We start from the raw sequence: 20,062 nt of genomic DNA, 5'->3' as shown, positions 1-20,062 counted from the left end.
ATTGGCTCTCTTAGTCACTTCCTGATCCCTAATGGTTCTCCACAGGCAATAGAAGGAGAGGCAGAGAATCACGATGCACAATTTGGAAAGCTTTCTGAAAACAAGAATGGGTAATGATTGCCAAGAACCTGGTGTTGAGCTCATATTTAAAAAGAACTCACAAAATCTTCCATCTACCAAACCTAGTTTAGCTGGAAAGGAAACGATCAGAGCATTAAGGGGGGGGGGAGAGGACACACACACACACACACACACACACACACACACACACACATGGTGTGGCGGGGGGACAGCTCTTTTGGAAACTCATGATTTAGTCTACAATAGGTCTGATGTATTCCTCAGCTTGACAACTAAACTTGAGATAGAAGATTGAAACATGACCTAACTCAGTTTCAGAAAACCAGACAACCTCACAGCGAAGCTGAAATAAAACCACCATGGAATTTGGAGCTTGAGCTGAGTGACTCCTCTTAAACCATCTTACAGGCAAAGATGAATAAAAGTGAATGTAAAGAGATGGATCGCCAGAGTTAAGATCATGGAAAGGCAAATGAAAATCAGTGAGGAAAACAGCCTGAACGTAATGTGGTGGGCCTAGCAAGAGAGACACTTGAGCTCTCTTCTGCCTGCAGTACCTGGAGGGAAGATCTCACAGCTGCTGAACTGCGGTTCTCATAATTTAATATACACACAAATCTCCTTGGTGGCTTGTTAGAAAGCAGATTCTGAGTCTGGGATAGGAACCAAGATTTGGCATTTTCAACAAATTTCCAGGTGACAGGGTTGCATTGTTTTGCACAGCTGAGTGCTAAAGCATGTTCTTCCAGGCAATGGTTTCACTCACATTATGGTGTGATTGACAGCTAAGAAATCTCTTAAGTAACTGGAGTGAATGTCATACAGTTAAAAAAAAATCAAGGGGAAAAAAACTTGGATTTTTAAACCTTAATTCTGTATTAACTATAGTCTCTAACCCCTCCTTGAACCTATTAATTCTAGAATTGTCTTGATTGTAGTGAACATCAATCTCTTGTAATAAATAGCACTGGCTTAGAGTTTGAATATTTGTCATTTAATATGTACTGGAATAAAAGAAGAATGATATGCTCCGTTTGAGATACACTGAATAAATTGCAGAAGGGAAGAGAAGTTGGAGCAAGCTATTCTAGTCATGTAAAGAGAATTGGTTAGGTCATATGATGAGTCCTGAGCTCATTCTGGGTTTCCTTCTATAAATAGGATATTTTGGAACTAGAGAAGGCAGAGCAGAAGCCAACTAGAATGACAGAGGGACTTGGGGAATTTGTTGAAAGGTTAAAGAAACTAGGTCTGTTTTCCTTTGAAAGGAGAGGAAAGGCAGTGTCTCACTGAGGTGATACCATCCTGAAAACAGTGGAAGTGTTAGGGTAAGACAAGAGTGTCTTATGGAAGCAAGGATAGAAGGATTCTGGAAAGAAATGAAGACCAGAGAATAGCTGTTGCTTTTCTAAAGGGCCTCAGCAAGTAGTGTTCCTGTTGGCAAAACTCCACTGCTCAGAGATCAGGAAGTAGGAGAAAGACGCAGAATGAGGAATTAGCTTTTTGTTCACTAAGGAAATTTTCAAATGGCCATTTATTAATTCTATGGAAACCCTAACTTGAGCATATGGTGAACTTTACCAGTGTTCCCCAGGCTCAAGGACTCTGTTTCTATAACACATCACATTTCTGCCTCATCTCAAAATGGCACTTATTTCTCTTCAGTTCAGCACAGAAATGTGAGTAGCTTCAGTGTACTTTCTCTAAGTGACTTTTCCTTCCATGTGAATCCCGGAAAACAGTCTCTTCTTCACTCGATAGAAAAGTATCTATCTATAGGATGTGTCCTGAGCTTATTCTAGTTTCATATGGTGACTTTACATATATCTTCCCAGAAGCTCCCTCATGTCTGTGAAGTTCAAAGATGGTAGAACCTTCAGGTAATTCTGGCTGACACCATCCTTTTACATCAGAGAAACACAGTGTTTATCCAATTGACCATACTCGTTGCTGTCTGTATGGTATTGAATATGTAGACATGCTAGAAAATGAAAATTTCCTGTGAGCTCTCTGGCAAATGTCAGCCATTCTAGGACTTATCAAAGGACTCTAGTCTTCTGTAAAAATTCATTTTAGCTTTATATTTCTTTTTTTTTCTTTTTTTCTTTTTTTTTTTTTGTTTTCCGAGACAGGGTTTCTCTGTGTAGCTTTGCGCCTTTCCTGGGACTCACTTGGTAGCCCAGGCTGGCCTTGAACTCACAGAGATCCGCCTGGCTCTGCCTCCCGAGTGCTGGGATTAAAGGCGTGCACCACCACCGCCCGGTTTAGCTTTATATTTCTTAGTAGGGTAATCCTCAGAAAGAACTTTTGTAAGCCTCTGCTTTGGGTGGTTTCAGGCTGCTGTGAGTGGTCAGTAATTCAGGAAGCAGGTAGGACAAAGAGGTGGCTTCCTCAAGTGTCTTCCTGGGAACAAATAGCTGACGGTCATGTACATTCTATTGTCTGTAACTCCCCCAACCCAGACACCCAGACACCCCAAGACCATGCATCCTTACTCTCATACAGCCTGCTTAACTATACTTCTTCTTTTTTTTTTGTTTTTTTTTGTTTGTTTGTTTTTGTTTTTGTTTTTCGAGACAGGGTTTCTCTGTGTAGCTTTGCGCCTTTCCTGGAACTCACTTTGGAGACCAGGCTGGCCTCGAACTCAGAGAGATCCACCTGGCTCTGCCTCCCGAGTGCTGGGATTAAAGGCGTGCGCCACCACTGCCCAGCTTTAACTATACTTCTAAATAAGGATCGGTCTGACCAAAAAGGGGGAAAATATTCTAAGAGGAAAAACTAGCCACTATAAAACCCTCAGGGTGCTATGTTGGTTTGCTACTCCATGTAAGAAATCATTCCGAAACTAGTAGCTTACTATGAGCTAAGGATTCTGAATCAGCTTAGCTCAGCATTTCCTGCTGTGGGGGAAGAATAGTGTTCCCTGAAAATGATAAAGTCAAGGTTTATCCAAGGCTGCACTCATGTGGAGATGTGACTGGTGACCCTGTAAAGACTAGCTTAGAGGATCATAGGTTGGGAGTCTAGTTGGAGTTCACTATGGTTTCCAGGTAGAAAATGACAGACCAAGAGAAAAAAGTATGCCTTGAATGTAAATCACAAGGAGGCAGGCGTGGGTGTGGGTGTGGGTCTGGAGAGATGGCTTAGCTAGTAAGAGCTGTTTTTTCCAGAGGACCTGGGTTTGATTCCCAGCACCCACACCCACATGGTGGCTCAGAACCACCTGTAACTTCAGTTTCAGGAAATTTGATGTTCTCTTCTGGCTTCTGCTGACACTAAGCATGTATATGTTGCACAGCCATACATGCAGGCAAAACACCCATTTGAGAGAGGGAAAGGGAGGGGGAGGAGAGAGGAAGATGGAGAGAGAGAGAAAGAGAGAGACTGAGAGTGAATTGGGAAGAGAACTTCAGTTAAGGATTGTCTCTATCGGTATGGCTGATGGACACTTCTGCAGTCTTGTCTTAATTAAGTTAGCTTGTTTGTGAAGACCCAGCTCACAGTTGGTGTCGCTACTTCTTAGGGAGGAGACCTTGAACTGTATACAAATGGAAAAAATGAGTTAAACAAAAGCAGGTACAGATGCATGCATTTATTTTTCTCTGCTCTTAGCTTTGGATGTGATGGGACTAGATATTTGAAGTTCCTGCTTTGAGTTCCCAAACCCAATGATGGACTGTAACCTGAAATTATAAGACAACAATCCCAAAGGAAGTAAGCAGGAGAAAGAAACAGTTTATTGCAGTGTCTCCTTGGAAACATCTGACAGGTATGTGCTTTCCATTGTACTAACTACCTCTCTTGCCCCAGACAACATGGGACTACAAATTTCCACTTTCAACATTCTGCCTTCCTCTGCTTCTGACTGGCTTATGGAACATGAGGAGGAGGAGGAGGAGGAGGAGGAGGAGGAGGAGGAGGAGGAGGAGGAGGAGGAGGAGGAGGAGGAAGAGGAGGGCAAAGTTCTGGCATGACCAGCTGGATGTTTGAAGAAATCATTTAGGAAGTGGAGAAGATTGGAGAAAAATCATACTTGCAAGGTTGGTGAGGAATAGGACACATCAAAAGGGTCAGCTGTTCACTTCTTACAGCCATGTTAGGAAGCATGAAAATGGTAGCTACCATGTATTGGGCACTGATTTATGCCAGGTGCTTTGTTCAGTACCCTACCTATGTGCTTCTGCTTAAACCTCTAACTAACAAACCGTGGATCACAAGGTTTACAACTGATAAAATAAGATTGAAAAACTCTGTGTTTTTAGCTTCCATAATTCATGATGTTGAACAGTATACCACATAAATCCTTTCTGCCACATCCTTCTCTTAATTCATGCTTGTGTGTTTTGTGTTGTGACAGGCCAGTTTCACTTAACTATACTGCATCTTCCCCTCCCCCAACACCATAGTGATACATAATAGAAGCTTAGCATAATTTTATTAGATGACTTAGAATTAAATTACTCCTTTTATCTCTGGGAGGATGTGTCTTTTAATCTCATACAGCATGGAAACATAGATTAGAATACAAGGAGAGACTGCAAAAAGAGCATTGAGCACTAATTGTGCTACATTTCCCTAGAGACTTAAACGATTTCTTCTAACCCCTCTATCCTGGAAGGTAGCAGATGCATCCCAGAAGAAGCCTAGACAGATTATAAGCCAATTTCTTTCTAAGATGCAGGTTATTCTTGAAATCCAGGAGCTGCAAATCAAAGATGGGGTATACACTGCAAATTAGGGGGCACTAATGCGGTGACTCAGAGTCCCAGAATGGGTCTATGTTTGCAAATTACTGTGGAGATGTTCTCAAAGTCTTGACAGCTCTATGTTAAGGTATAAACAAGGACATCATATTCTCCAATATTACTGTGATTCAGAGTCTAAATAGTGACCTGCATTCTAGAAATGTCAGCCAAGAAATGGGAAGAATGAATGGCTCAGAGATCCGGGTGTGCTGAGAAGCCCATGACCTCAGTGTCCTATGATAAAAGTGGTTGTAAGAATCCTGAAATTTCTAAAGAAAAGGGGGAAATCTCTAGTCCCTGCACTGAATCTGCCTCTGTTTATTGCTCCCACAATACAAAATATAAATCTTGGGAAAATTGTCCAGTATTTTCTTAGTGGGCTGCATGGGAAAGAGTTCTCATTCTCTCTGCCAAAGGTTGGGTTCTCTAACCCTAGCAAAATATTATTTTTCTCTTTGGGTCTCCCTCCCCACTTATTTAAAAGCACTAGGTTAACATTTATTGTGGAGTAAATTGCTCATCTTCCTCCTTCCCACCGTCGAAGTCCTAATCTGTAGTGTCTCAGAATATAACCATGTTTAGACCTGGTTTGTAAAAGAGTTTTTTAATTTAAGACGAGGATGTAGTGTGGGACCATCATTTAGTTTTTCTTATAGAAAGAAGAGCTTTAGGGATGTGCATGCACGGTGGAGAGATTCCCTGAGGACAGAGCTAGGGGACAGCCAGGATAGCCATGGGACTACGATAGAGAGAGGCCTCAGACGATACCAAACCCACAGTGTGTTCTGTCTTAAGAAATATGAGAAAATAGCTTCCTCTTTTTGAAACCACCCCAAGAATGGTCTTTATTTTCACAGATCAGAAAACTCATTGAGATTTCAAATGGTCACATTAGTTACCTTCCTATTCCTGTAAACGTTTCATTCCGTAGCTTTAGTATTGGGATAGACAAGTTGATTGCAACTAGCATCTTGGAGCTACCACATGGGGAAGCTGTGAGATTTCGTGGAAACACAGAAGGACGACCTAGGTCTCATCTTCAGTTTGCCCTGAGGTGCTAGGCCTGTGAGTAAAGTGGTCTTGAATCCTCCAGACCAGAGCAGCCGTCAATCATCTAAGTGATCCCTGTCAATGCCACCTTAAGGGAGTTACCTGAATTTGAAACCAATGGATGTCTCAGATATAAGATGGTTGTTGATGTCAACCATTAACTTTTGTAGTTTAATAACAGCAGAATAAACACCTTTAAACTGACTTATTGGGTGCTTACAGTCCTGTCAGTCCGATGTAGCTGAAGTTTTCTCCAGTCCTGCCTGACCCACTATCAGGACAAACCTCTCTCACCTGCCAGTCCCACAGTCACTCAGACCCAACCAAGTAAATACACAGAGACTTATATTGCTTACAAACTGTATGGCTGTGTCAGGCTTCTTGTTATCTAGTTCTTATATCTTAAATTAACCCATTTTTATTAATCTATGCCTTGTCCCATGGCTTGTGGCTTACCAGTATCTTACATGTTGGTACTCATGGCAGCAGCTGGCAGTGTCTCCCTGTTTTAGCCTTCCACTTTTCAGAATTTTCCTCTTTCCTTGTCCCGCCTATACTTCTTGTCTGGCTACTGGCCAATCAGTGTTTTATTTATCAATCAATCAGAGCAACATATTTAACATACAGAACATCCCACAACAGTCCTATATAGGTTCATTTTCATTTCCTCATCTTGTGCTAAGTGAGGAAGTAAGCTGCGGATGTCAAGAGACTGGGCACAGCACTGAGACTGGATTCTGGTAAGCTATAGACAAGTTTCTGGCTTTGCTTAAGACCAGTCACTTGGTGCCTCTGAGTCCTCATTTCTTCATCAGAAAAGCAGGGGAAATGTAACTGTTCTGTGGAGTTTTGTGAGGATTTTGGGGTGTTGATTAGATACCATTTTAGAAGGCAGATAGTGAGTGTTCAGTAAGTGGTCGCCACCTTTATCTTACTTGCAACACAACCTCAGCCGATGATGGTGACAAAATTGGGTGAAGTGGTCTGCACCTGGCAGCCATGCTGGGTGAAATTCCCCTACCAAAGAAGGAGCCAAGATACCACCACTGAGTCCGGTGGCATTCTGGTTTAAGGATTCAGTATCTTCTAAATTTGCAGTTACATCTAGCAAAATTAATGTATGCAAAAATATTACAAATGGGAAGCAATGTAACGAAGTGGAAAAGCATATGATTTAATGAACAATTTTGGCTGCAAATAGCTCCAGACCAAAATAATAATAATAATAATAATAATAATAATAATAATAATAATAATAACAGTATGGGCAATTTTCTACATGTTGACATCCAGTTTTGCCAGCACCATTTGTTGAAGATGCTTTCTTTTTCCACTGTACAATTTCGGCTTCTTAGTTGAAAATCAGGGTCTTCAATTTGATTTCATTGGTCCACATGTCAGTTTTTATGCCAGTACCAAGCTGTTTTTATTACTGTAGCTCTATAGTAGAGCTTGAGGTCAGGGATGGTGATGCCTCCAGAGGTTGCTTTATTGTACAGGATTCTTTTAGTTATCCTGGGTTTTTTATTTTTCCATGTGAAGTTGAGTATTGTTCTTTTGGGGTCTGTGAAGAATTGTATTGTGATTTTGATAGGGACTGCATTGAATCTATAGATTGCTTTTGGTAAGATTGCTGCTTTTACTATGTTAATCTGACCTACCCATGAGCATGAGAGATCTTTCCATTTTCTGATATCTTCTTGATTTCTTTCTTCAGGACTTAAAGTTCTTGTCATACAGGTCATTCACTTCTTAGTTAGAGTTACTCCAAGGTATTTTATATTATTTGTGGCTATTTTAAAGAGTGATGTTTCTCTGATTTCTTTCTCAGTCTGTTTATCATTTGTATATGGAGGGGGGACTACTGGTTTTTTTTTTTTTTTTTAGTTAATCTTGTATCCTGCCACATTACTGAAGGTGTTTATCAGCTGTAGGAGCTCCTTGGTAGAATTTTGGGGTCACTTATGTATACTATCATATCATCTGCAAATAGTGAAAGTTTGACTTCTTCCTTTCCAATTTATATCCCCTTGATCTCTTTCTGTTGTCTTATTGTTCTAGGTAGAACTTCAAGTACTATATTGAATAAATATGGGGAGTGTGGACAGCCTTGTCTTGTTCCTGATTTTAGTGGAATCTCCATTTAATTTGATGCTGGCTGTTGGTTTGCTGTATATTGCCCTTATTATGTTTAGGTATGTTCCTTGTATTCCTGATCTCTCCAAGACCTTTATCATGAAGGGATGTTGGATTTTGTCAAAGACTTTTTCAGCATCTAATTAGATGATCGTGTTTTTTTCTTTCAATTTGTTTATGTGGTGTATTACATTGACAGATTTTTGTATGTTGAACCATTCTTGCATTTCTAGAATGAAGCCTACTTAGTCATGGTGGATAATTTTTTTTGATGTGTTCTTGGATTCAGTTTGCCAATATTTTATTGAGTATTTTTTGCATTAATGTTCATTAGGGAGATTGGTCTGTAGTTCTCTTTCTTTGTTACATCTTTGTGTGGTTTGGATATCAGGGTAATTGTAGTCTCATAAAAAGAGTTTGGTAATGTTGTTTCTGTTTCTATTATGTGGAACAATTTGAAGAGTATTGGTATTAGCTCTCCTTTGAAAATCTGGTAGAATTCTGCACTGAAACCATCTGGTCCTGGGCTTTTTTTTTTGGTTGGGAGACTTTTAATGATTGTTTCTATTTAAATTGTTATAGGTTACAGGTCTATTTAAATTGTTTAACTTTGGTATCTTGTACCTATCCATAAAATTGTCCATTTCTTTTAGATTTTCCATTTTTGTGGAGTATAGGTTTTTGAGGTATGACCTGATGATTCTCTGGATTTCCTCATTGTCTGTTGTTTTGTCTTTATTTTCATTTCTGATTTTGTTAATTTGAATGCTCTCTCTCTGCCTTTCAGTTAGTTTGGATAAGGGCTTTTCTATCTTGCTGATTTTCTCAAAGAACCAACTCTTTGTTTTATTGGTTCTTTTTGTTTCTATTTTATTGATTTTAGCCCTTAATTAGATTATTTCCTGACATCTATTCCTCCTGGGTGGGTTTGCTTCTTTTTGTTCTAGAGCTTTCAGGTGTGCTGTTTAATCGCTAGAGTGAGATTGCTCCATCTTCTCTATGTGGACATTTAGTGGTATGAATTTTCTCTTAGCTTTCATGGTGTCCTATAAGTTTGGGTATGTTGTATATTCATTTTCACTGAATTCTAGGAAATCTTTAATTTTTTTCTTTATTTCTTCCTTGGCCCATTGGTGATTCAGTTGGGCATTATTCAGTTTCCATGAGATTGTAGGCTTTCTGTAATTTTTGTTGTTGTTGAAATCTAACTTTAAGCCATCCATGGTGGTCTGATAAAATACAGGAGGTTATTCTGCTGATACTTGCTTTGTGACCGAGTATGTGGTCAATTTTAGAGAAGGTTCCATGCGGTGCTGAGAAGAAGATATATTCTTTTGTGTTAGGATGGAATGTTCTGTAGATATCTATTAAGTCCATTTGAGTCATAATATCTGTTAGTTCTCTTATTTCTCTGTTAAGTTTCTGTTTGGCAGATCTGTTCACTGGTGAAAGTGGTGTGCTGAAGTCTCCTACTAGTGTGTGGGGTTTGATGTGCAAATTAAGCTTTAGTAATGTTTCTTTTACAAATGTGGGTGCCCTTGTATTTTGGACATAAATGTTTAGAATTGAGACTTCATCTTGGTGGATTTTTTCATGTGATGAATATGTAATATCCTTCCCAATCTCTTTTGATTGATTTTAGTTTAAAGTTTATTTTGTTAGATATTAGGATAGCTACACCAGCTTGCTTCTTAAATCCATTTGATTGGAAAGTCTTTTCTCAGCCTTTCACTCCAAGGTAGTGTCTGTCTTTGAAGTTGAAGTGTGTTTCTTGTATGCAGCAGAAGGATGAATCCTGTTTTCGTATCCATTCTGTTAGCCTGTGTCTTTTTATAGTTGAATTGAGTCCATTGATATTAAGGGATATTAACGACCAGTGATTGTTAATTCCTGTTATCTTTTGGTGGTAGTGTTGTGTGTTCCCCTTCTTTGGTATTTGTTGTTTTCACTTAGGTATTTTTGATAGGGATAGAAAGCCGACTAATAAACTCAGCCTTCTGAAAGAATAACTTGGGTTCATATTAGTTTCTCCAGACAGGCTAACAGCTTTTAGAAAGCAAAGACCTGCTGGGGTTGGGGATTTGGTTCAGTGGTAGTATGTTTGCCTAGCCCTTCATTTGATACTTAGCTCTGGAAAGAAAGAGAGAGGGAGGGTGGATAGAAGGAAGGAACGAAGGAAGGAAGGAAGGAAAAACCAAGCATCATTCATCACATTAATCATAAATTTCCAGAATTTGAGCAAAGGGTTGAGTATAGAAAATACAGTAATAATAGTTAGCTAATTAAATTAAATTGAGGAGTGTGTGGACTTGGGAATACAAAAGGGAGCATGAAACAACAGAGTTCAAACCCAGGTTTTTTCTTTTTTTTTCTTTTTCTTTTCTTTTCTTTTTTTAACCTTGTGGTGTTTTATGCCTCAGTTTTCTTCTGTGAAACAGAAGTCAGAGCTATTGATCTCTAGGATTACAGTTCTGAACCTGACATGTGTGAACTGATCAACATCTCCCACTTTGTATTCTCAGGGTGCAGGTTTTATACCTGGAACTAAGGTGAAATCCAATCCCAAGGCCCCGTGTTCATTAAAAAGGCCCACAGCATTGCTTAGAAGTGTCAGAAGCTGGCTTGACTGAATTCTAGCAGGGATAATTGCATTCCAACTGCCTCAGGTTCCCTTGTATTCGTCAATTCAATAAGGTAAGCTTTGCTCCTTGTCCCAAATTATTTTGAAAGACTGTCCTTGGCTGTTAAACAGAGATGTCACCTCATTTGTAAGCCATCTTGTTCCTTCTTTGGTAGGGCTATGTAAATTTGCTGAGGTTTAATAATAATTTTAACCAGTTAAGACACTTAGATTTCAGGTAATTCTCATGGAGAAAAGTCTGGTCCTGCATACTCTACTGAAACTCTTCTAGGATATTATTTGCTCTTCAGTGCTGAAGGCAGTCATTTTGAATAGCATGAAGATTTCATTAGAGTCATCCATTCCTATGCTCATGGAAGGGAAGTAAAATGAGATGAGAATTCAAACTCTCCTTTGTGTAGACACACACAGTCTTGGTTCTAGAAATTTCCAGGGGTAATATGCGTTGTTTAGTCAGTTAAATAAATATAGCTTCCATTGGGTTAGGTGTTGATTCAGGCATCCCACAGCTGCCGTCATAACCCTTGCAATATAATAAAGGAATGAAAACACATGAGAAAGGTTCCTGGAAACTGAGGTGGCTCCAGAATTTTGGTACGATTATGAAGGCATTTATTTGTTTGTTTCTGTCTTTGTTGTGAAGTACAGTAACTGTGTCCTCGTATTCAGTTCCTGTAAGATACCTTCATCCTATGCAAGCATGTGTTTTCTCTTAAGGAGGTAATTTAACATGTTTTATCAGGCCTTATTTTATTTGAAACTGCTATAATAAGTCTGCATCTAATCATTCTTCTTGGTTATAATAGCATCCTTAGCTTCACAATGATGGAGTTTTCTCCACTTCTTTGCTATCTGTGCTGATTGCCATCTATTGTCATACTTGAGGCTGGAATTGGAATAAGTTCCTTCCTCCATTGGCAGCTCTTAACTAAAGTGAAGTTGTGAACACAGCGACACCAAATCAAACCCAGACTTGAGGTCTAAGACAATCTTGCTTAATAGCAGAGAGTCTCTTCTGTTACACAGACATGGTCTACTCATTCCTTCCACTACCTAATGTTTCCTGAGCACTTCCTCTAATTAAGGATTGGGGATGAGCAGACTATTGTGTTAGACATGGCCCTTTCCCCCTTAACCCTCAGTAATGTTTCATAGGGGAAAAATGAACCACTTAATAACTTATATCTAAAGTTAAGATGAGTGAGGATGGAACATGTAATAAAGAATAATGGTTAAAGAAATACAAAGTAAAGGTCTGTAGGAAGTTTTCTACATTATTTTTTAATTTATCTGAAATCTCCTCTCTGAAAAATATACCCACTTCTCTAATTTTAGAGGATTACTAGATCCCCTAGACTCCTCTATAACAGCTAGAGCCACAGCTGGATGTTTAGATAAAGCAGATAAAATACTGAAGTTCCTACACAGAACATGTGAGGTGCTACTGGTAAGATTGCCCATGTAATCATATTGACCTAGCTCCAGAGCTTTACACATTACTCACATGTCACCCAAGCGAGAAGATTATTTTTAAATGGTCAGACAGCAGGTCTTAAGCTTGCCATCATTCTCAGAGTCAGAATTGTGTCTTGTGACCACTTTGTGGATGGTTAGCCAGTCTTCGAATTGCATGTCCTTTCAGTCATTTTGATCTGATTTAAGGAATTGTCAGTATCCTTTAGTAAAAGACTAAAGACAAATCTATCACATGGTATTTGTACAACCTCTAAGCTAACTCTGTTCACTAATGTTTCACTTGTGTACTACTCTGATAAGCCTAGCAAAGTGATTTTAGCAAAATTAATAACCATGGATAGCAATGAGTTAGACTGAGTGACTATAGGTGAATTCTAGAGCAATACAGGTTCCACTGGCAAAGAAAAGCAACTCGAAATCTCTGCTGTCATATGTTATGAGAGGGTAAGAAGTAAGTGTGTGTGTGTGTGTGTGTGTGTGTGTGTGTGTGTGCATGTGTGTGTGTGTAACATAGTATTTGAATTTAATATTTGAGTCTCTTCCATGTGGAGAGGAAAGAATTTGACAGTCTGTTTGTGGAAAGATTTCTAGTAAATATGTGTAGCAGGAATTGTTAGAAGGTCTTATTAATAAAAACAAACCCAGAGCCAGGTATTGGGGGAACGCTGAAAGATCAGAGAAGCAGAACCATCCACAGCTAACCTCGCCTCACCAGTTTCTCAGCTGATCTCATTTCTTCAATCTGGAAGCCTCTGTATCCTCATCCAAATGGATCTCAGCTGAACTGCTGCTCAAAAGCCTAAAAGCTTAACAGGCTCTAGTTCCTGGTTTTCACACCTTTTATACCTTTCTGCTTCCTGCTGTCACTTCCTGTGTGTCACCATGCCTAGCTGTTTCCAGTGTGGCTTTGAACTCACAATGATCCATATGGATCTCTGCCTCCAGAATGCTAGGATTAAAGGTGTGTGTGCCACCATTTTCTGGCCTTATAGTGGCTGTTCTGTTCTCTGACCCCAGATAAGTTTATTAGGGTGCACAATATTTTGGGGAACACAATATCACCACATTTGGTTGAATAACAAAACTACCATATTTGTATAAAGAAGCCAGCAGAAGGATTGCAAATATCCTTAAAATCCACCATCCTTCTCTGTAACTGGATTAAATGAACATACTCTCTTCTTCTAAGGAAGTCAAAGATGCATTCTCTCTTTTCCTGAAGACATTTCTTTTTAGTGCGTTTGGAAAGCACATGTATAAATATTCTCCTTCCTTGCTCCCATATTATATATTTCTCAATGAACATGTTGCATTCTCAATATAACCTTGTGTTCAGTCTTTTAACACCTCTTAAAGCTTTGGAAAATTCTTCACAATCTGAATGGTACTGATCAACAAAATTCATTTGCCATCATAAATTTAGGGGATAGAGAGGTATCTTTGGCATCAGGAAGACCACAGCCATCAATAAAAATGAGTGTTTTTAAAATATTTGCTATATGTTAAGCCAAGTTCTCACCAATATGTTATCATAGCAGTGTCCTACAGATGAAAAAACTACCTAAAGAGATCCTATTTAGGATCTCCCTATGAAAAGCAAAGAGTTATTTTGAAAGCAAGTCACTATCCTTTGATTGATCTGTTTGATGAGATCAACTGCTTATTGAGTTTTCTTTGTGAACCACACTCCTAAGAAGAGAAAAGGGCTCAATATCAATTGCCTCTCTCAGGTGTGAGATGAAGGAGAACGAGTAGGAAGGAGTGGTTTTTCCTAAGAAAACCAATGTGCAGTAGAGAAGCAAAGTTAAAGACCCCCAAAGTAGAAGAAAGAATAGGGAGACTAAAAGTCTGTACAAATCTCTTCTCTCCTCCATTGAACACAGAAAAAAAAATCATTTCCCTTTCCTTCCTTAATGAAATCAGATATCTGATCCCTGTTAGATTAGCTTTCTTAAGAACATCTAATCCTTAATATGTTAACAAAGCATAGAAGATTTTTTTAAAAGTAAGGTATATCAATTTAACAGGGGCTTTCCTTAGAACCCATGGAAGATTTAAAAAGGTGATGTATATTTGCACACACAATGCAAAGAGAAATACTGCAGCTGCAAAGAGGCTTCATGTATGACATTTGTTAAAGGGTAAAATAAACAAGCACACCACTGAGACAATTTTCAGCCCCATTGAAAGGTTTCAAATAACCTTGTTTTCTAGCTCATTCTTTCTTCTTAGGGACTCCTGGGCTTAAAACGTGTTTGAGTAAACTGGTGATGTCTATTGTGTACCAAATAATAATAAAAATAATAAGTATTGGGTATCTTTTGAGTGCCAGAAACTGTCCGGGGAGCATGATTTATGTGACTTGACATTTAATTTTCTTAAGAGTCCTAGGAAGTAGATACTGTTGTTATCCCAACAACAATTAATTGGCAATTAATTTAGTCAAAGTTATATAGCTGTACTACAGCTGAAATGAGAAGTCTCATAGTCTGGCCCTCATACTTACTCTTACCTAGTGATTCGTCATAGCCCCAATGGAAACTTAGACCCAGAATAGGTATGGGCCTGAAATGTTAATATTAGGACTGTTTGTATTCACGTCTATACTTATACTTTTGAGATTGTATGTTAGTAGAACCATAAAGATGGCCAAGATTTTTTTTTCCTAGAACCCACAGTCTCATTCATTTGATTGTTTTTAATACAAATTAATTACTGGATTAATTCAATTAAATTAATTCAATAAAAATTAATTACATTATTTTGTTTTCTTTTCTAATCACTCCTTTTCCATCTCAGTTTGCTGATTGTTTCTGAATGTGCAGAATCCTAAATTATGATGTTCAGCTCTCAGATTCAGTCCTTGGTATTTTTCTGTGCTTACAATCATTTTCTAATAGACTATTGTGAGTTTGAATGTAACTCATAGTGACAAGAGAATATACTTCTACCTTGGGCTTCTCCCCTCAATACTAGATGTATGTATCTTACTGCCTACTTGACAGACTTGGACGTGTATGAAACAACTCAAATCTCTGGTGACTCAAACCAAGCTAGAGATTTCCATTCCTGCTTCCAAAGCCTGCCTTTTCCATTGTCTCCCACACCAGTAAATGGAAATTCTATTTTTTTTTCCATTCAAGGTGCTATTTCATGTGTTTTGATGCCTCTTGATGCCCTTTTGAAATATACCTACAAATTCCATCAGCTGTCTGTGAACTAAGTGCAAACTAGACAGTTTCCAACCACTTTCAATCTCCATCAATCCAGGCTATCAATATGGCATGGTGCACCTGTGTCATTTTATCAGACCCTTTAATTTGTCAACTGACTCCTCTCTCAATCTGTTTCTGGTAGTGGGTTTATAGTATCCCCAAGCACAGAACATGAAGTAATTATTCTAGAACAGAAGTCAGGTCAAATTCTTCTTCTACTCAAACTCTCCACAGAATATGACATCAATATTGGACTTACTAAAACAGGACTCTGCACTGTTTTCCTGAAGGCTCCTACTACTTTTCTTCTTATCTTTTCCTGTACTCTACATTTCATATATTTTGTTCCAATTATAGTGACTTTATTACTATTCTTAATAGATGTCAACCATAGTCCTTCTTCCATACTGCTCCCTCCCCTGGTGCTTGAACTCCAGACAGCTTCGTGTCTCACTTGCTCACTTATTCTGTCTTTGATCAAATATCACATTGGCAACCTCAGACCACGAACCTTATCATTGCTGCTAGGTTTCACTTCTCCCTGGAATTTCCTGTCATGCTCCTCATTTTTATTGTCTTCTAGTGCATTTATCAACACCTAGCATTGCGTACTTCATTCCTCCATTGGGTGCAGTAAGAACTTTACCCTCCTAGCTGTCTCCTCATCGAACTTGTGTGTGTGTGTGTGATCACATGTGTGTGTGTGGACATGGTTACCCATTTGGGCATGTGGGGAGGCCGGAGCCTGGCACCAGGATGTCTGTCCTTCCCTCATGGCTTTTTCACTTTATTTTTTGAGATTCTTATTAACCAGAAGATTATCGTTTTAACTAGATCGGCTGACTAGTGCGCCGCTGGAGTCCACTTGTCTCTGCCACCAAGTGTTGGGGTTGTGGCATGTGTACTCTCATATCTGATTTTTACGTGGGCTCTTGGGATCAGAACTCAAGCTTCAGGCTTGGACAATAGGCAATTTACCCACAGCATTTCTTTATTGTTTGAGTCCTTCTTTCAGAATATAAGTTCAATGAGGATGGGGATTTCATCTAGTTTGCCTCTAAATCATACATATCTTGTACAGAGTTGGCAGTTAATAAATGTTTGTGGACTGATGGCATGAAAGAAAGAGATCATCCATGACACTTGTCTTGGCACAATGGATTTGGCAGTCAACAAGGCAGATCTGGTTACCGCTCATAAGATAATCACATTGTCTCAGTAATTAGCATTCTTACTTTCTCTAAGCTATAACTCAAATTGTTTCTATGACCCTTGAAAATGAAGTGTAATGAGAAAGAGGGGAAATATACAGTGGTGTGACATTGTCACAGCTAACGAAAGGGAAGGGTAAAAGCTTTAAAGTACAACATATTAGAAGTCACAGTGCCCATTCTACATAAGTTGTATCAGTAATGGGGGTTAGTTAAGGAACCTTCAGGTACAGGCTGTCTCAAAATTTGTCCTGTGGTCTATCATAATGTACCAGCATGGAAAAGAAACGGGAAGTCAGGCCAAACTTCCAGGGTAGTTCTTAGACACACAGACACTTTAGAAATTAATTTAAGTGGTTTTAAAGGAATATTTTGAGAATTTCATATAATATATTTTGCTCATATTCACTCCTACTTCTCCCTCTAACTGTGCCCAGGTGCACCCCCACCTCATTACTCCGCTACCAATGTCCTGTTCTCCTCTTCCTCCTCCTCCTCCTCCTCCTCCTCCTCCTCCTCCTCCTCCTCCTCCTCTTCTTCTTCTTCTTCTTCTTCTTCTTCTTCTTCTTCTTCTCCTTCTAATTAATTCATTGAGTCAAATTTGTGCTGCCCATATACTCCTTGGTATGGGGCTATCCACTGGAATGTGATCAACTTAACAGGGGCCATTTTGTTAAAGAAAATGGAATCTACTTCCTTCAGAAGTCATAAATTGTCCATAGCTCTTCAGTTAGTAGTGAGCACTCATGAACCCCTTCCCACTCTGCTCTAAAATGTTGATTGGCTTGATCTTGTACAGGAAACCACAGCTGCTATGAGTTCATGAGTGCTACAGTCCTGTAATGTCCAGGAGACCCTGTTTCACTCCAGTGCTCCCAGGCCCCCCACTCTTACAACTTTCCTATCACTTCAGTGGTCCTGAGCTTTGGGGACAGGGTGGTATATAGATGCTTCATTTGTGGCTGAGTACTCCACTGACATTTATTCTCTCCACTTTGACCAGTTGTGAGTTTCCGCATTAATCAATGTCTACTGCACAATGAAACTCCGCTGACAATGCCTGAGAGCTGTACTGGTCTATGGTTATAGGGACACTTATTTAGCAGACAGTTTAATACCCTGCCCATTTAGTAGAATAATAGTAGTAGGTTCACCCATGGGGCCTGTGAGCTCCTCTACAATGATCTGGGGGCAGATTTACAGTGTCAGACATGTGTTTCCTTCTGTGGAGAAGTCCTTGAATTCAGTCAGAAGGTAGTTGGTTATCCCTATAACATTTGTGTCAATACTGCACCCATGGGCATGTTTTGTCACACTCGTCACTACTACTGTTCATGGGGTTTAAAGCAGGATAAGACTGTTGATGACTTCCCCACCAGAAGCCTGAACAGCACTCTCTAGTACTATGAAAGCAAGCCAGCAGGGAGCGTCCTGGTCAAGAGTGATAGACTGTAGCAAATCCGTGTGTGTGTGTGTGTGTGTGTGTGTGTGTGTGTGTATGTGTGTGTGTGTGTGTGTGTTGTTGAGAAATATATATATATATAAAGAGAGAGAGAGAGAGAGAGAGAGAGAGAGAGAGAGAGAGAGAGAGAGAGAGAGAGAACGATCTTTTATTTTTTAGGAAACATATTTTTAGGCAGAATCTCTCACTAGGACCGGGGGCTTGTCAATTGGGGTGGCTGGCTCATCAAAAATCCCCAGGGATCTAAAGCTGGAATGTTGTATGTGCCACCATATCTGTCTTTTTACATAGGTGCTGGGATCAAATTCAGGTCCCCTTATGTTTGTATGACAAGCCCTCTACTTGACTTTTTATTGACAGAGCTATCTTCTCAGTAACCCCAAACAACGTGTTCTTTACCCAGTGTTGTTCTTGTAGCTTACCTGTACATGGAAACTTGGCATCTTACCATCTGCTTTCTTCCGTTGACCATCTACTCTTTCTGACTTGTAAACATGCCCAAGGTTTCATGTGTGACAAATCCAGGGAACAACACATATTACAGAAACTCTCAAGGGCAAGTTGAAAAGTTTGAAAATTATTTTCCCTATCTCTACTGAAAATTATCAGGTTGTCCTTTACTGACCTCTTTGCTGTCCATTTTTAAAAGCTGGCTTATGCCAGACAATGTGCAGAGAGTGAGAAACTTTGAACACTCAGTACTAAATGGAGTCTCTTCATCAAATCTCTCCACTCAGGGATCAGGGAACTCTGTAGAAGAGGAAGCAGAGAGAATGTAAGAGTTAGTGGGGATGAAGAACACCAAGGAAACAAGGCTTTCTTAACACAGGAGGACTGGCACACATATGAACTCACAGGGACTGTGGCAGCATGCATAGAGTCTCTATGAGTCTAAGATGAATGGGGGGGGGGTTTCCCAGTTCTGAGAGGAGAAATGGTGGACACAAGCTCCCATCTCTAACCCAGAAGCTTTTTCTAATTGATAATCACCCACAAAAGAAAAATAAGTTATCTCCAGTGGCGTCTCTGGGGATACATACAACTCTTAAGGGTAGGCCCCATACCCAGCAGTAGATGGCCAACACAAATGAACTCAATGGTGTCTTTGGAAAGTCTTTGTCTCATAATATTTTCTCAGGATTTTTTTTTAACCTTACAGGTCCTTTGTGTATATATTGTGGCTGCCAGTTTGGTGTTTTATGGGATTCCTATGTGTATGAATGTGTGCATCTCTGAGTCTATGTGTGTTTCTTGTGCTTTTTCTTTTGGTAGTTTCATCCTATTCTCGTTTATTTTTTTCATCCTATCCTTTGTCTTATTTTATTACTATTATTTTTTAAATGTCTGTGATTTTTCTAATGAGGGACATACAGGGTGTGGATTTGGTTGGGAGTGGAGGTGGGGAGGATTTCAGTTGAGTTGGGAGAGGGGAAACTAATCAAAATATATTGTATGAAAAAAATCCATGTTCAACAAAAGAAAAATAGAAAAACAGAAAATAAATAAAAGCCAGCTTATGTAGGAGTGATAGACTCTTTTTCTTACTCTGAAGGTAACTCCCCAGCTTCTTTGACCTGTAAAGAGGCCATTGGTAGAAGCCGTGCAGTGTAGAGGAGCATCAGCAATCTTTAGGATTCCTTGAAGGCTTTCTGACGTTTTAGGGTTGGCTTAGGACTGTGATTGCTTACTTGCTGCTCAGGAAGTGGATTTTTCATCTTCAGCTGTATGTTTCCAGGATTCAGGAGGAATACCGATGTTTTATAAGCTACTGTGAGAGTCCCACAGTAGTAGAATACCGTACACACATTTTGCTTCTTTGTGTGTACATGCTCATGTGGGTGTGTGCACATATGAGCAGGTGCATATGCATGTGTGCATGGAGGGCAGGGCTTGACATTGAGTGCCTTCCTTTTGCTTGCTCCACTTTAAGTTTTGTAATACAGTCTTTTTGTGAACCCAAACTTCAGCAATTTGACTAGGCTGACTTGTCAGTGAGTTCCCGAGGATTCTCCTGTCTCTTTACTCGCAGCAACGGGATTATGCTA

At 39.5% G+C, this 20,062-nt stretch overlaps 1 long non-coding RNA gene across 6 annotated transcripts in view; it reads left to right on the top strand.

Annotated features, from left to right (window-relative positions):
• Positions 1 to 20,062, top strand: part of LOC131908431 (uncharacterized) — a 75,671-nt gene that overhangs the window by 3,091 nt on the left and 52,518 nt on the right. For all 6 annotated transcript variants that reach the window (XR_009378600.1, XR_009378597.1, XR_009378596.1 and 3 more), the window contains exons 2-3: positions 3,694 to 3,850; positions 10,535 to 10,706. This is a non-coding gene — a long non-coding RNA (uncharacterized LOC131908431). The remainder of the gene's footprint in view (positions 1 to 3,693; positions 3,851 to 10,534; positions 10,707 to 20,062) is intronic.

This window comes from Peromyscus eremicus, chromosome 4 (assembly GCF_949786415.1).
Source record: "Peromyscus eremicus chromosome 4, PerEre_H2_v1, whole genome shotgun sequence".
Taxonomy (NCBI): domain Eukaryota; kingdom Metazoa; phylum Chordata; class Mammalia; order Rodentia; family Cricetidae; genus Peromyscus; species Peromyscus eremicus.
The sequence above is the reverse complement of the archived record's forward strand: the minus strand, read 5'-3'. Positions and strand labels throughout refer to the sequence as shown.